Source organism: Lissotriton vulgaris, chromosome 11 (assembly GCF_964263255.1).
Source record: "Lissotriton vulgaris chromosome 11, aLisVul1.2, whole genome shotgun sequence".
Taxonomy (NCBI): Eukaryota; Metazoa; Chordata; class Amphibia; order Caudata; family Salamandridae; genus Lissotriton; species Lissotriton vulgaris.
The window spans coordinates 140,273,916-140,291,663 of NC_141699.1; the positions used below are offsets into that span (position 1 = coordinate 140,273,916).

The 17,748-nt window shown below is 48.7% G+C and overlaps 1 protein-coding gene across 1 annotated transcript in view; it reads right to left on the reverse strand.

Moving 5' to 3' along the window:
• Window positions 1-17,748, reverse strand: part of OGFOD2 (2-oxoglutarate and iron dependent oxygenase domain containing 2) — a 178,746-nt gene that overhangs the window by 42,698 nt on the left and 118,300 nt on the right. The window lies entirely within an intron of this gene.

Genomic DNA, 17,748 nt, shown 5'->3' on the forward strand with positions numbered 1-17,748 from the left:
GAAGCCTCAGCTCCACAAAATGGATGCTGCCACCACAGACACGAGTCTGACCTCCTGCTGCTGGGAGTCCTTCCAGCGAGGAGCGCTTGGACAAAGGGTTTCCCATCAAGGGCGGTGTTCGCACCGTCCCAGACAGGGTTTGTGTATTCTGGGTAGGTAGGGCTTTTGCGTGAAGGTGACTGCGGAGTGGCACCCCGGTGCTCACTACGCATCTGCCGGTTAGAACCAGTTCCAGGGGCGACAGCCCTGGCCTGGGGAAAGTCCGGCAGGGGAGAGGGGTGTAACTGCCCCCTTCCTGGTCCCACCCTTAGGGCAGGACCTAGTCATGTACCCACCCCTTTCTTTAGAATAAAGACCGGAGCGGGGACCCTTCCAAATTAGATCATCTTTGATTCAAGAACTACTTTCTACGAAAGGACATTCAAGACTCTTCTCAAGATTTCTCCCTTGTGACTAAGGAGTAGTCACCCTGCATCAGCGGGCACCAACTAAGAACTCTGCGGTTTGCTGTAAGTCCTTCCTCAAGGAATCCGACGGCCCAGCTCGACGAGAACCGGCTTCCCTGGCACCTCTGACCTCTACCCACATCATCAGCTCAGCTGTGATCCGTGGGTGCGACGAGACCTCGAGGGACCGGCCATCATCAGAACCTGCACGCTCTTAAAACCAGCACGACCATCGAGGTAACTCTCTGGTGAGTGCTCTGGGGTCCGAGAAGCCCCGACCCTGAGCCGCTCCAGCACCGAAGTGCAGTCTCCCAGCATCTCCACGATCTGCGTGGGGCCCTTCTGCTCGCTGCTCAGCACGTTGTCTGGTCACTAGCCGCTGGCTTGTGTCCTTCTGTGACGACATCCGAGAATCAGTACTGCTGGTCTGGTTGCTCCAGACTGGCCCTTGCTTCCATCTTTGCGAGAAGCACCCCGGACCCTCCTGGTCCACTCAAGACGCCCTCTTAGGCCCACCACGTGGCCCTGAGAACTGCCAATGCTTGTTGCCCCATCCTGGGCCCAGCGACGCCGACAGCATCATCCTTCGTGGGACAGCTCGCACCTCCGCCGTGGTCGCCGATAACGCCTCCTGGTCCGTGAGACTGCAGAGCCTAGCGTCGCCCACTCACCTGGTCGAGGTGACGGCCAACCGGTGCCTTCCTGGTACCCTCTGACTACTGGCTAGTAGTACGAACTTGGTCCCCTCTGCTTTCAGGTTTCTTCAATCTCCGATCCAGGCTTGGATCTCTACGAACTATTCAGCACTGGTCGCCGGCCAGCAACTCCTTTTCTTCCGGCTCCTGGCTCGTCAGCGAAGACCCCGACGCCTGTAAGACTTGTGCAGCCGCAGCCCTCGTGGCTAGGTAACTCGGCATTTCGGTGCCTGCATAGCCTCCTTACTCTAGGGTCCCGAGTCCCTCGCTTCCGACTTGCCTTATCGGGTCCGCCCGAGACCTTAATCTTTCCGTGTCCTCGGACACTTGTTCCTAATTGTGCACTTGAAGTATTTGCTAAAGAGATTTGGTTTGTGCTTAGTACCCTGTCCTCATAAAGAGTACAGGGCTGTTGTGATTCTTAATAAATATACTGTTTATTTTCATAACACTTGTGTGGTGTCCTTTCACTGGGTGTTCAAGGGGTACATGTGTGGTAAACAGCTGGCTTAACACGCCCTCTCGAGTCTTTAGCCTTAGACTGCTCGTATCCACGCTACTAGGATAGCTGGTCTATAGGTTGACTTACAACCAAACACCATAAGGGTCGTTGGAACGATACATAGCGGTCGCTAGAATAGCGAACGTTGCATATCGGGCCAACTTCTCACATTGGTGAGCAGCGGTTGGGATTTGAGCTTGCTGTTGTTTTACCACACGTATCCTAAGAATATCTTGTTGAAAGATCGCACAAAGTACTGTTAGTACATATAACTAAAAGCTTAGAATACTCTGAGTTCTACTGAACCAGCTGTTGTAGCTCCTCAAGGCTTAGCACACCTTGGCTACAACTCTTAGCAAGGGTACAGTAGGTAAACACGTAGTGTAGGTAGGTGCATCACTTACACCACACTAGAACCAGTATGTCGGACAAAGGAGGAAACTCTGGGTCTCCCCTTGTGTCAGTTGACCCTCCAAAGGTCATCCCTTCAGGATATACTGTGCTGAGCTTCAAGGAGTTAAGACGACTGTGTCACTCCAGGAAGATTCAGCAGGGGTCTAACCCCACAACGTCCTTTCTGATTGGTCTCTTGGAGACTTATGATGCCAGGAGAGCTGAGAAACTTCGTAGCTCTTCTAATCCAGAAGGAGACATGCCTCCCCTCGAGGGAACCCGAGACGATCCTGACCTCATTCACCTCGCAACTGAGAACGAGGATGTGGAGGAGGATGAGGATGAGGATCTCTCTGGGGATGAGGCAGATAAGGGACAGGTAGAAGTCGTCAGACTAAGCAGGTCCAACTTAAGCAAACATGATAGCGGTACTGGGGGACCCCTGGGGCCACCATCAGGTCAGCTTAACATTGGGAATGGACGAGCCCGATCTCTGTCAAGAGACTCTGGCGGATCCCTTCGAACCAATGGCTCTCACAACTCTTCTCAAAGAGGGATGACATCCCCTCAGAGGAGAGTGTACGAAGCTAAGGAAAGGGCAGCCAATCTGAGGATCGAAAGGGAAGAACTTGCCCTGGCCAAAGAAAGGCTTGCCTTTGCTAGAGAGCAACAGTTAAGTGGGGTAGTCCCCACTGGTGGCAGCAATGTACCTAGTAATAGGGAAAAGAGTTTCGATACGAAACACCTTGGTAAGATAGTGCCCCCCTTTAAACAAGGGGACGACATCCACAAATGGATTACTGCTTTGGAGAGGGCCTGCACTGTGCAGGGTGTTCCCCAGAGTCAGTGGGCAGCTATCTTGTGGCTCTCCTTTGAAGGAAAAGGAAGAGACAAGCTCCTCACCACAAGGGTGGAGGATGCTAACAATTACCAAATCTTGAAAAATACACTCGTTGAAGGGTTCGGCCTAACCACTGAGCAGTACAGGGTGCTGTTCAGGGATACCCAGAAAACGCAGTCTCAAGATTGGTCTGATTTCGTCGATTGTGCCACTAAGGCTTTTGAGGGCTGGTTGCTGGGCAGTAAGGTTACTGATTATCAAGGATTGTATAATTTGATGATGAGAGAACAAATTTTAAACAATTGTCAGAACCAGTTGTTGCATCAGCATCTTGTCGACTCGGATCTGACCTCTCCCCAAGAATTGGGAAAGAAGGCAGACAGATGGGTTTGTACAAGAGTTAAGCAGAACCAGGGCCAGAATCAAGGTGGGCAGAAGAAAGCAGACCAGAAGGGTAAAGATTCTAAAGGGGAACAAAATGACCAGAAGTCTTCGACAGGTCCCCAACAACCCAAAGAGGGTGGGGGTCAGGCTCCCCAAAAGAAGAAAGAAGGCCAATCCAAAAGATGGTGCCAGTACTGTAAAAGTAAGTCTCACTGGTTTAGTGAGTGCACCAAGAAAGGAGGAGGGCAGACTCCTGCCACTGCAGCCCCTAAGGCACCTGTGCCCCCTAGTACAGTCAGCAGTGGTAGTGCGCCTCCCAAGGGTTTAGTAGGGTTAACCCTGGGTTCTGAGGGGCGTGACAACTTAGTTGGCACACTCACTCAGGCTGTCCTTGTCAGTACAGGGGACGCAGACGTATCCCCTGACGTAAGCCCCAATACTTTGGGCAAATACCGACAGACGCCTTTCATAAATGGAAAGATGGCTCAGGCCTATAGGGACACTTGTGCCAGCGTCACCATGGTGACGCCTAACTTTGTGGACCCTGGACAGATCATGCCAGGTACAGAATTCCTGGTGACCAATGCAAGCAATGTCACTACCAATCACAGTATGGCAATTGTAGCTTTCTCCTGGGGAGGGGTAACTGGCCACAAGAAGGTTGTAGTTAGTCCAGACCTCCCAGTGGATTGTTTGTTGGGCAATGATTTGGAGTCGTCACAATGGTCAGAAGTGGAGCACCGGACTCACATGGAAATGTTAGGTTTGCCAGCACATGTGTTCGCTGTGACTAGGTCACAGGTCAGGAAATGCCCCACTGAACAGGTGCTGGATCCTGGAACAACGGACCAGACACCTCCCAAGAAAAAGAGCAGTAGGGTTAAGGCTGCGCCTTCCCCCTTGCCCCAGGTCGAGGATCAAGTCTCAGAGGAGGCTGACCTACAGGAATTGAGGGAAACTGAGCCAAGGGAATTCGAACTTGATCAAGTTGAATTCTTGGGTTCAGGGGGACCCTCAAGGGAAGACCTGGGGAAGGACCAGTTAGACTGCCCTTCTCTTGAACCCCTCAGACAGCAGGCTGCTGCTGAGGCTGCTGGGAACGCCACAGGTACCCACAAGGTATACTGGGAAGATGGACTCCTGTACACTGAGTCAAGAGACCCCAAGCCTGGCGTGACCAGGAGGCTGGTTGTACCCTTGTCTCAGCGTGGTTTCCTACTTACCTTGGCCCACGAGATTCCCTTAGCAGGTCACTTAGGCCAGACGAAAACGTGGGACAGGCTTGTCTCACACTTTCACTGGCCTCACATGAACGAGGATACCAAGGAGTTTTGCCGCTCCTGTGTCACTTGCCAAGCCAGTGGTAAGTCAGGTGGCACGACAAAGGCCCCCCTTATACCAATGCCTGTGGTGGGGGTGCCCTTTGAACGGGTGGGGATCGACATCGTCGGTCCCATGGAACCACCTACAGCCTCAGGGCACAAGTTTATACTGGTGGTAGTGGATCATGCCACCAGGTATCCTGAAGCTATTCCCCTTAGGACCACTACAGCACCTGTTGTGGCAAGAGCCCTAGTTGGAGTGTTCTCCAGAGTGGGCTTCCCTAAGGAGGTCGTCTCCGACAGAGGTGCAAACTTCATGTCGAGCTACTTAACTGCTATGTGGAAGGAATGTGGTGTTAACTACAAGTTCACTACACCCTATCATCCACAATGCAATGGGCTTGTTGAGAGATTCAACAGGACCCTAAAAGGGATGATTCATGGACTACCGGAAAAGCTTCGGCGTAGATGGGACGTCCTGATCCCCTGCCTCTTGTTCGCCTACAGAGAAGTCCCACAGAAGGGGGTTGGCTACAGCCCTTTTGAACTTCTGTACGGGCATCCTGTAAGGGGACCCCTGTGTTTGGTGAAGGAAGGATGGGAGAGACCTCTCAAAAAGCCTGCAGCCAACATAGTGGACTATGTGCTTGGCCTCCGCTCGCGGATGGCTGAGTACATGGAAAAGGCATCTGAAAACCTTAAGGCCAGCCAAGAACTCCAAAAAGCTTGGCATGACCAAAAGGCTGTCTTGACTGTTTACCAGCCCGGACAGAAGGTGTGGGTGTTGGAGCCAGTGGCCCCAGCAGCACTCAAGGACAGATGGTCCGGGCCCTACACCATCCTGGAGAAAAAGGGAGAGGTCACCTACCTGGTCGACCAAGGAACTCCCCGGAGCCCCCACAGGGTGCTTCATGTCAACAGGCTAAAAGCATATGTCGACAGGAAGGACATGAGTTTGCTCATGGCCCTAGATGAGGGACAGGAAGAGGAGAGTGACCCTCTCCCCGACCTGCTCACTCAGAATCCTGACGATGGCTCGGTAGATGGTGTTGTCTTTTGTGGCAGCCTCTCCGAACATCAACAGAGCGACTGTAAACAGGTTCTTCAGTCGTTCAGGCATATGTTTTCTCTAACACCCAGTCAGACCGATTGGTGCACCCATGAGGTTGACACTGGTGACAGCTTGCCAGTCAAGAGTAAAATCTACAGGCAGCCTGATCACGTTAGAGACTGCATCAAAAGTGAAGTGCAGAAAATGTTGGAGTTGGGAGTCATTGAACCCTCGGATAGCCCTTGGGCTAGTCCCGTAGTTCTAGTGCCGAAACCTCACACCCAGGGTGGTAAGAGAGAGATGAGGTTTTGCGTAGACTACAGGGGTCTCAATGCAGTCACTAAGACTGACGCCCACCCAATACCAAGGGCAGACGAGCTTATCGATAGATTGGCTTCGGCCAACTACCTAAGTACGTTTGACCTGACAGCTGGGTATTGGCAAATCAGGTTAGCTGAGGACGCCAAGCCTAAAACCGCATTTTCAACCCCTGGTGGGCATTACCAGTTCGTGGTGATGCCCTTTGGTCTGAAAAATGCACCTGCCACCTTCCAACGGTTGGTGAATCAAGTCCTTACTGGGCTGGATGACTTCTGTGCGGCGTATCTTGACGATATTGCTGTCTTTAGCTCCACCTGGGAGGATCACCTGGTCCACCTGCGGAAGACGTTAGAGGCACTGCAAGCAGCAGGTCTCACTATCAAGGCCACCAAGTGCCAGATAGGGCAGACACAGGTTGTATACCTGGGCCACCTTGTAGGTGGAGGTCAGGTTCAGCCACTGGAGAGCAAGATACAGTCAATCAGGGACTGGGCTCCTCCAACCACCCAGACTCAGGTTCGAGCTTTCTTGGGCCTGACTGGTTACTATAGGAAGTTTGTCAGGAACTATGGTTCAATTGTGACACCATTAAACGAACTGACAAGTAAGAAAATGCCAAAAAAGGTTCAGTGGACAGCGAGCTGTCAAAAAGCATTCGATGACCTAAAGCAGGCCATGTGCACGGCGCCTATCCTCAAGAGTCCGGACTACTCCAAACCATTCATTGTCCAAACAGATGCTTCTGAGTTGGGTGTGGGAGCTGTTCTTTCTCAACTGAATTTTGATGGTCAAGACCAGCCCATTGCTTTTATAAGCAGAAGGCTGACCCCTAGAGAGAAGAATTGGTCAGCTATTGAGAGGGAGGCCTTTGCTGTGGTTTGGGCCCTGAAGAAGCTGAGGCCATACTTGTTTGGTACTCACTTCAAGATTCAGACCGACCATAAGCCCCTCTTGTGGCTAAATCAGATGAAGGGTGAAAACCCCAAACTGCTTAGGTGGTCCATTTCCCTACAGGGGATGGACTTTACAGTGGAACATAGACCTGGTACTGATCATGGCAATGCCGATGGGCTCTCCAGATATTTCCACTTAGAACAAGAAGACTCACCTGGTCAAGGTTAGCTTATTGTTCCGACGTTTGGGGGGGGGTCATGTAGGAGAGTAGGGTCTGCAATCCTATGATCACCCAGATTTTTTGCTTTTGTTTCACTGGTTTACGACTTTCTCTGGCTGTGGGCCTGCTAATCAGACCCACAGCCTGGCTGTTCTCTTTCTAAATTACGATATGTACCCTAGGTGCATTTACCAATTGGTACTGGGCCACCTTATCAGACCCCGTAACGCAGGGCATAGGTGTACCCAGGGCCGCCAGGGGCTGAAGCATGTATTATGCCACCCCTGGCTGGCCTCCTAAATTTGACACAACTGGCTGCACGACAGCTGGGGCGAAGCCGTGTAACCACCCTTCGCTTTAGGTATAGTAGCTCTATATCTAACCATACAATGGACACCCGAGTTCCTATCAGTCACTCCTATGGCAGGCCTTAACAATCCTGAAGGCAGAGTGCGTGGGCTCATGTGAGCTAGGTTCAGGCCCGAGCCGAGCCCGGTTGCAGTTTGCGGAATCAAGACCCAATGGCTGTTCCATGATAACGCGTACCATAACGGTAACTCCGGTGTCGCGTTATCCAGGCATGTCGAGTAAGGTGTCATACGAATCGGGGTGCTGCCCTCTCATCAATTCTGGCGATGAGGTTAGCATCCCACCCCTCTAGAGGGACACGACATGCACGTAACCGTGAACCCCGGTTAAAGTTAACTGAAGCCTCAGCTCCACAAAATGGATGCTGCCACCACAGACACGAGTCTGACCTCCTGCTGCTGGGAGTCCTTCCAGCGAGGAGCGCTTGGACAAAGGGTTTCCCGTCAAGGGCGGTGTTCGCACCGTCCCAGACAGGGTTTGTGTATTCTGGGTAGGTAGGGCTTTTGCGTGAAGGTGACTGCGGAGTGGCACCCCGGTGCTCACTACGCATCTGCCGGTTAGAACCAGTTCCAGGGGCGACAGCCCTGGCCTGGGGAAAGTCCGGCAGGGGAGAGGGGTGTAACTGCCCCCTTCCTGGTCCCACCCTTAGGACAGGACCTAGTCATGTACCCACCCCTTTCTTTAGAATAAAGACCGGAGCGGGGACCCTTCCAAATTAGATCATCTTTGATTCAAGAACTACTTTCTACGAAAGGACATTCAAGACTCTTCTCAAGATTTCTCCCTTGTGACTAAGGAGTAGTCACCCTGCATCAGCGGGCACCAACTAAGAACTCTGCGGTTTGCTGTAAGTCCTTCCTCAAGGAATCCGACGGCCCAGCTCGACGAGAACCGGCTTCCCTGGCACCTCTGACCTCTACCCACATCATCAGCTCAGCTGTGATCCGTGGGTGCGACGAGACCTCGAGGGACCGGCCATCATCAGAACCTGCACGCTCTTAAAACCAGCACGACCATCGAGGTAACTCTCTGGTGAGTGCTCTGGGGTCCGAGAAGCCCCGACCCTGAGCCGCTCCAGCACCGAAGTGCAGTCTCCCAGCATCTCCACGATCTGCGTGGGGCCCTTCTGCTCGCTGCTCAGCACGTTGTCTGGTCACTAGCCGCTGGCTTGTGTCCTTCTGTGACGACATCCGAGAATCAGTACTGCTGGTCTGGTTGCTCCAGACTGGCCCTTGCTTCCATCTTTGCGAGAAGCACCCCGGACCCTCCTGGTCCACTCAAGACGCCCTCTTAGGCCCACCACGTGGCCCTGAGAACTGCCAAGGCTTGTTGCCCCATCCTGGGCCCAGCGACGCCGACAGCATCATCCTTCGTGGGACAGCTCGCACCTCCGCCGTGGTCGCCGATAACGCCTCCTGGTCCGTGAGACTGCAGAGCCTAGCGTCGCCCACTCACCTGGTCGAGGTGACGGCCAACCGGTGCCTTCCTGGTACCCTCTGACTACTGGCTAGTAGTACGAACTTGGTCCCCTCTGCTTTCAGGTTTCTTCAATCTCCGATCCAGGCTTGGATCTCTACGAACTATTCAGCACTGGTCGCCGGCCAGCAACTCCTTTTCTTCCGGCTCCTGGCTCGTCAGCGAAGACCCCGACGCCTGTAAGACTTGTGCAGCCGCAGCCCTCGTGGCTAGGTAACTCGGCATTTCGGTGCCTGCATAGCCTCCTTACTCTAGGGTCCCGAGTCCCTCGCTTCCGACTTGCCTTATCGGGTCCGCCCGAGACCTTAATCTTTCCGTGTCCTCGGACACTTGTTCCTAATTGTGCACTTGAAGTATTTGCTAAAGAGATTTGGTTTGTGCTTAGTACCCTGTCCTCATAAAGAGTACAGGGCTGTTGTGATTCTTAATAAATATACTGTTTATTTTCATAACACTTGTGTGGTGTCCTTTCACTGGGTGTTCAAGGGGTACATGTGTGGTAAACAGCTGGCTTAACACGCCCTCTCGAGTCTTTAGCCTTAGACTGCTCGTATCCACGCTACTAGGATAGCTGGTCTATAGGTTGACTTACAACCAAACACCATAAGGGTCGTTGGAACGATACATAGCGGTCGCTAGAATAGCGAACGTTGCATATCGGGCCAACTTCTCACAGGGCCCTATTGTCCAGTAATTCTTCCAACTCTTGGAGGGTGATCGACCTTCTGCCTGCTCTGGGTCCTCATGCATAAACGTTATAGAGGTCAACAGCACTACCATTTGTTACCCAAATTTAAATAGCTAAAATATCAGGACTGTTAGATGTGAACTCCCGTAACCTGCATTGTAGTGCGGTTTTCACCCAAATCGGAAGGCCCCGGGATGGATGACCTAGTTTATTAGGGCATGCGGGGCGATGGAACGTAAGGTAACCAAGAATGTATACAGGGAAGGTGGTCCAGGTTTCTTGCCGGATATAAATATCAAACATCTCAATGAATTGGATCCAATACATAAGGGACATTTTTTACCTCACCCCTGCCACATTCCTTGAAACCAGATTGAGACTACTGGAATTTACTACCTCATTGGAGGGGTAAGATGCATGCTGATGGTTGCCACCCCTAATTATACCTCAGCCCGAATTAATGGTGGAAGCAGAGCCCCTTTCCCAAACCTTTTGTCGGCGGACAAAATCTCATTCACATTTCCAAGTTTGAGGCACTTGCAAAGAGGTGTCTATGTGGTGGCTATCATGTGTTGTAGCTGTTACAGTGCAATAAGAACTTGCTGTGTGTGACTTAGTGCATACAAAGATGTCTTGCTGGTTGAGTCAATCATTTGTTGCTAAGGTGGAGTCAGAGATCGGGCGGGCATGAGTAAGATGTGAAGTGAGCAGCAATGAGGGTTGAGGGGTTCGATACTTAAGCTGAATGTCAATGGGATTTGGGGAGCTCGCTCTTTTTTCTAGAGCTATCTAGTTATGGGCCACATTTCCATCATCCTAAAGTAGTTCTATACAGTCTGTTTGTATGTTAGGGTGAGTTAGCCTTTTGGCTCGCACTATGTCTCCCCGTATAACTGAGCAGCAACCCCTTACATGGCAGATCCAATATATGGTTTTATTAATTAGGGAATCTTCGCCTTCGTATTTAGCAAGGAAAGGAACTTTAGGCACGCTAGTCAGATAAATACATTTAGGGAGCAACGGAGTCTGTTTGCGCCAATCTGTGAAATTTGTTGTGACTATGTCAGTTCTAGAAGATAGCAGATGGCAGTCGGGGGTTGAAGCAAAGACCTGAAGGGGAAATTTGCCATTAGCAACTTGTGTCCATGTATTATGCATCCGCATGAAAGTCTGGTATTCCAGGGCTACATTTGGAAGTAACACTTGAAGGATGTTGATGCAGATGTTGGTATGGATCTATGACGGGAGGATGTAGGTCATAGGTAAGCAAGGTTGATTTTGGGTGCTGGGTGGGGATCTGCTTCAGGGATTGGACTTCTAGGTGACCTTTAGTTAGAAGAAAATGTACCTGTTTGGTGATAACCTGGACAGCAGATTTCAACAATTTAACTTCTGTCATCAGGTCTGCTATAATTCTAGATACAGCAACATCGTTACTAACTAGTCGTTCTGAGGAGACAACGTCACCTAATCCAGCACTACCACAATCCCTTGTCTCCCCCCCCTTGCCCAAAGAAACTACACCCTTCTCCAGCCCCATTCCTCCTGATTGAGTAGGATCTTGATTCAGAAGTGGTGAAAACTGATTAGTTAGAATAGGATCCGTATCTGTAGAACTTGGAACTTAAACAGTAGATGAGGGTACGAGCAATCAAGATTCAGTTACATCCACAATGGGGGACATTGGTGCATGACTAATGGAGGACTTATTTATAATACGAGTGATGGGTTTATTAAACATTAGAGGAATACTTTTTTGCAATCTCAATTTTGGGTTAATTGGAAGGGCGATAGGTTCAGCCAAATCTAGCGAAGTTGAGAGGACAAGTATATCTTCACAATCAACTAAAAGATCATCAATATGGTCCAGGACGCAGTTACTTCCTGCCGACTTGTGAGCCTGTTTAGCTTTGTTGTTTTTAGGCCGAGCCTCTCAACTCTCACAGTCAGACGACTTCCTTTTACCCATACTTATGATAGGATGCAAATTTTGCAAATAAAATAAAATGTTACAGTGGTTGAGGACATGGTCGCCGCAGTTTCTTGTAACCACATTGCCACTCTACGTAACCAACACTCACTATTGCGCCAGGGAACCAACAGGCAACAAGTCCTTCCCCACCACCAGTAGCCAAGAGCGCTAACAGTTGGGCTGGTAACAAAATCTAAGTGCAAACACTTTCGAATGATACCAGCAACCAGCTGAAGAGGCACAGAGGTTAAGTTCCTCAAGAGTCACTGGAGGAGCAAGGCATAAACAGTATAAAACGGGCAACACAGCCACGTAAAGTACAAGAAAAGCTTAAAGCAACTCACAGATTGTTAGCTTGGGATCAGTTTGTCCAAGGTTTGCTAAAGTCAAAATCCAAGAGGGTTAGCCCTGCCTCTTCCTGGCAATGACGGGCCCGCCTGTCCCGCGCCACGGGAAGACGTGGCGTTTATGAGCGCGTTAGGTAGGCCCTCCTCCTGGGCAGCAGCAAAGACTTCTGGGGCTTGGAGTCCCCCACTTTCTCCCGCTGCGGTAGATTTTGGAGTCCCGCGCCGCGGGAAAACGTTCAGGCTTATAAACGAGTTAGGCAGCCCCTCCTCCTGGGCAACAGCAAAAACGTCTGTGGCTTGGAGTCCCCCACTTTCTCCCGCCAGTGTAGATTTAGACCCCTAATATATTACGATGTTTGTCTGATTTGTCGGGGTGCAAAGTATTGGGTAGAACATCTTCATCGCAATAAACTAAAAAAAAGAAAGTGAAACTGTGATTGCTTTAGTGATCTCCCTGGTAATGTAAGTCTTCAAGTGATATGTCATGTGATTACTTTTGATGGAGCAGGGTGAAGAGCAAATTTTGTTCTAACCTGTGAAGTTAATCTCCCATAATGAATAACTAAACTGATAAGCATGTGGTGAAATTATTAATCAACTTAGTTTAAAAATTGCTAACAGTACACGCAGGATTAACTAATGTGCTTTATATGTTGCAAATGCAAAGAAGAAAATAATAAACTAACCTTGTCTATTGTCTTTGTCAGTATTAAATGCGGCTGTTTAACTAATGGCATGTGCTTATTATGTGTACTTAAGTTATGTCTTTTCTGACAAAAGCCTTTGGAGTTCGTGCAGTTCCTGAAGGAAAAGTAAATATAAAAAGCTGCCTGTCTGTGCTTCTGCTAGGTAACACAATTAACCCTGTTAATTAGTAAAGGGGGCGGGTAACAGAATGGGTCTCAATTCTTTAATTAATTGATTTCTTGTGTTTGTTTATTAATAGTTTCCGAAGTGAGGCCTAAAAGGTGGCCTAGAAAATATGGCTGACAGCATGGCAGATGTGAAACCTTGTCCAGAGTGGAGCCTTGCATTCACGTAGTGGAGATTTTTGCTGCACAAACATTATTAATTGAAAGAACAGTCTTTTGCCTGAATAAAATGTGCTCACGGAGAGAAGGCTCAAGGACAGGAAGAAAAGTGTCTGCCAAGATTAGGAAGTAATGTTCTGAACTCGAGTAAAGTAACATTTCCGAGGAAACGGAGAATCGTGAAATTGAATGAACAATAGGGCTTATGTAAAGCCTGGTCTTGGTTAAAATTCGAAGATGACCTAACGGTGGACTGACATGGCTCAGCCAATGAGAAGGCTGGATTTCGTTGAAAGAATGTAGAATGTAGAGAGTTTAGATAGAGAAAAGGTATAAAACCTGACATCATGAGCAGGGCAAAACTCTTGCTTTCCGATTCCTGAATAACGTGCTGTTGGACTTTTGGCGCACGTAAGGACAGCAGACTTTAAATGATATTTCCTTTTCAGGTGAAGCGAGATATAGACAGGGAAAAAAAATTAGGGTATGGAAACTATTATTTGCTAATATTTCATGTTTCTGATCTTGCTTTATTAAATGATAGTTTATTAATTCATTTCCTAATAAATGCTGCTTTCTTATTTGCTTATAAAATAAAGATTCTAAAAACGTAAATGCTCTTTCTTTATGAAGAATAAAATTAATAAAAATTAGAAGATAAAAGACAAGCCGGTCTTGTTTATTCATGGTCTAGTTACTATCAGTTGATCCAATCGCCTTGGTGATCTGTTTAATAAATAATAAATATTTTAAACCCATGGTGAAGATGATAAACTGCAGTTGTATATAATAGTGTAAATAATAGGTGAGTGATTTTATGAATCAGACCACATGATTTAGTTGCTCAAAAATTGTCTCATCGGTGTTATGGGCCTGTTTAAGTGTTTCATGATTAATGGTGAGTATTGAGGTGATAGGTAGCGTTTATGAGACAGTTTTTCTACAGGAGCGCTGGATCACTTGTGATGTAATCTGTAATGTCATATGTGAATTTATGAGCCGGGTATTTTGGTTATTGTTGTGTTGCACACTGTCCTTGCAGATTTTCTTGTTTCTTTATATTTTTTTGAATAATTGTTGTATTCTTATTGATGTTGGTTCTGATCTTGATCATTACTTCCCGTAAAGGCAACGTTGGTGAATTACATAGCCACCAAAGTCCTGCTTGACACAAAATCGACAGAGACTGGGTCAGTCCAGAGACCACTGTTTCCCTTTCTCATGCAGCTTCTAGAAAAAGAGGTCCTAACCACTGACTTAGCATCCTGGAGAGCACAATTCACAGACTCGAAAATTTTACAGTTTTTGTGAAGGCCCTTGTGTTTGGGAAATTTTAAGTGTCAACAGCTGTGTCACATATTTCCTATCTGTCATTCATACAGCAAAATGTATTTCAATGGTGGAGAGAGAAACAGACATAGCGCTTGGTAGCAGTCTGAAGTCAACACAATCAGCCTGAACTCCTAAACAGATTTCTACATGCTCCTTTTATTGAAGGAAGATAACCTGTATTTAAGCCAAATTGCAGGTACTGTAAAACATTTTTCACATTGTCTTATAAATTACACCTCACTTGTAACTCCTGTAACTCATTGTGGCATCCTAAGCTCATGTTCCCTTCTTCAGCAACATGCCTCGAGATGATTCAATTTGTACTACACGCACAACAAGCCTTTCTCAGAACATACCATGATGCACCTATTGCCCTTTGTCCTCTTTTTATAGCTCATTTCCTCTTCTGTGGTTTAAATTACTAGGGCTGAGTTATCTTCGGACAGGAGGTGCTCTTTAAGGTACCAGCATACCCAGAGGCTGGAGTTCAGACAACACCTATCATCATCAAGGGCATCCTCCCTTCATCATGTCATCAGTCCAATTGGAGGATGGCTACCTGAGTAGTGAACATGGCAACTAACACACTGTGTTCCCTAGCAAATAAGGGGGTACCTTTCACTTTCTAGTGGCTTCTTAATATTAAAATAATAGGCCCAGAGAGGCAGAGTGAACAGGAAGAGGAAACGATTTATTTTCATGGTAATTTTTACATAAAAGATGACTCTTTATTCAATCAGACCCTGCTTATCTCAATACAGTTGTATGGAAGTCACACTGATGTGAAGTCAATAAGGTCTGACTCCATTTTGGAGTAGGCCGAGACTTAATTTCTCTTCATTTTTGCAGAGTCATCAACATGTGTGCCTCAACTCAGGTGATATGTCGTCTGTCCTTATCTTTCCAAGTACCTGTGAAAGTGTGAAGTCACTCAGACAATGACATTGAAAAGATGCCTGATGTAACATCAGTCTGAAACAAGTGCCTTGTTATCTAGATTATCATGCAAGATACTGCCAGAGAAGATCTTGACTGCGAGAGATGCTGCAGTATCGCACTTTCTACTGAAAGTTAATATTAAGCCCACGTCCGGGAGGAGAGGCGCTGATGCGACACGAGTCTGCTTTTCGCAGGGAGCACAGCCTCCCCAACTACTGATAATTAATGCTTCTAGCTGTAAACAGATATGTAGTGTTCTGATTCTCCTTAAGAAATTCTAGATGCAAGGTATACTACTCCATGCTCTCCTATTGTAGCGCATAGAAGTAGGTTTAAGGGAGTTAGGCTTTTAGACAACATTTTAACTATGGTAGAAATGTTCAGTTTATTCTTGTTGTTCGCAACATTCATTTGTGCTATTTAATTATATTTGTTGTGGTTGTTTTAGATGTGCTAAGCAACAGGGTGAGTGTGTTGAAATAAACACTTTTTAGTTAAAGGTTCTTTTTCTTAGTGCAGTTTGTGTGTGTGGTATTGATAAGAACAAAATATGTTTGTTTCCAATCACCACGTTATCCTTGGATCCCTGTTTAAGGACTCTTAGTAACCCAAAAGCATTGCCACCTCTTTGACTATGTATTGGAGACAGTGGAGAAGTGTGGCTCAGGGGTTAGAGGCGGCAGACCCGGAAGCTGAGATCGGTCCTGGACCAGAGTTCAATTCCCTGCCTCGGCGGGTCTTGGGCTAAAAATTCCACGGACTCGATAATTCTTTCTCCGGTGCCTTCTCGACTCACGGGTTCACACTCTGCGACTCTGGGCAATAGCTTGCTTAATCTCCACAACGGCCCCTCGCGGCGGGATGCCTGACTTTCACCTTGTGGATACCCGCTGGGGCTATCACACAGGGGAATATCAGGACGGGTTCCCTAAGCAAGCGCCAGGACACCCACTGCGGGTAGCTGTGCGCTATATAAGCTCAACTACATTTACATTATTTACATATTGGATGGGGTTCTGTGGGGCTACAAAAACCTGTCTTTCACATTCAAGTGGTGGTGTATTGAAATAAGTTCTCTCATCTCACCCGTGGATGTGAAAACAAAGCTTATAGTGCTGAATCAAATACTGAGTTTATGCAACAACATCACATTTTTTTTTTATTTAAATTTGTTTTTATTGTTGCAGTAAAAAATTTTAGTACAGCGTAAACAGTCCGCTGACGTGGCCTCAACATTCAGCCACGAACAGCTTATGTGTGCAACATTTTCTAGCTATATAGAGCTGGTACACGTAAACATGATTTCGGTGAATCAGTGCAGTATGATCATGTAAAGGCACCTGCAGGCTGAGAGGTGATGGGGCGGTATCGCCACAGGGGCAATGAATAAGATCAGATGGGCACTCTCATGCCGTGGCCGTGCCGGATCCAGATCAGCACTGTGCGCATAACAGTGTTACCAGTGAACAGGGGGGTAACAGAACTGTGGGAGGGAAGCATGTGGGCGCGAGCAGGGTCTAAGTAGGGGGATGATGGCGGCGGGTGTCGAGGGGGGGGGGGGGGGGGGGGGAGAAGCCCATGGATGGCCGGGCATGCGAGGAATTGCCTAGGGCGTAAGGGGCCATCGGGGCCCGCCTCTGGGGTGGCTCACTTCAGGTGAAGGCTACCGGCTTTCTTGGGTGGGGGGAGGGGACGGGTCAGGTGGGTCTCCAGCCTGCGTGGACTGGCGGAAGCTGTGAAGGAGCATGGCCCATTCCATGGAGATGGGAAGTTTGCGCGCGCCCTTGGCTTCTTCTTCCCTTAAAGCGTCTTCCTCCGCTGCCGCCCATTTGCTAACCGCCCCCTTCCACTGTGCTATGGGGGGACCCTCTGGGGATCGCCAGCGCATGGTTATACATCTATTGGCTAGTAGGAGCGCTAAGGACACGAAGCGCCTATGCACCGGTTCACGTTTAGATATGTGGAGGATGCCTAATGCACTGGACTCCCAGGTGTCTAGTGTGGTGAGACCCGTGAGTTCCCGCAGTGTGTTATGTACGTCCTGCCAGAAGGGTTGAAGATTGGGACAGTCCCAGAACATGTGACGGAAGTTCGCAGTTGGGGAGCAGCATCTGGGGCACAGGAATGGCGTGGAGGGGTAGAACTTCTGCAACCGCGCTGGAGTGAGATATGCCCTGTGTAATATATAATATTGAATATTTTTGAAGCGGGCGTTCCTAGAGACGCGTTTAGGGGCCTCGAGAGCTTTAGTCCACTCCGAGTCATGCAAAACCCGGCCTATGTCCTCTTCCCAGGTGGCTCGAAGGGTCGTCAGGGGGGTGTATGAGAGTTCCCGGATGGATTTGTATAGCCACGTGACCAGGTGGCGACCCACCCCCATATGTAGAATGGTATGTATTACTGGATGCGTGTCCGGCTCGCCATTTTGGAGATTGAAATGGGGTCGGTATCCGTCGAGTAGTTGCCTATACCTGAGGAATTGGCCTGGGGAGAGCCCGTATTCTGCGATCAGGCGGTCCAACGGT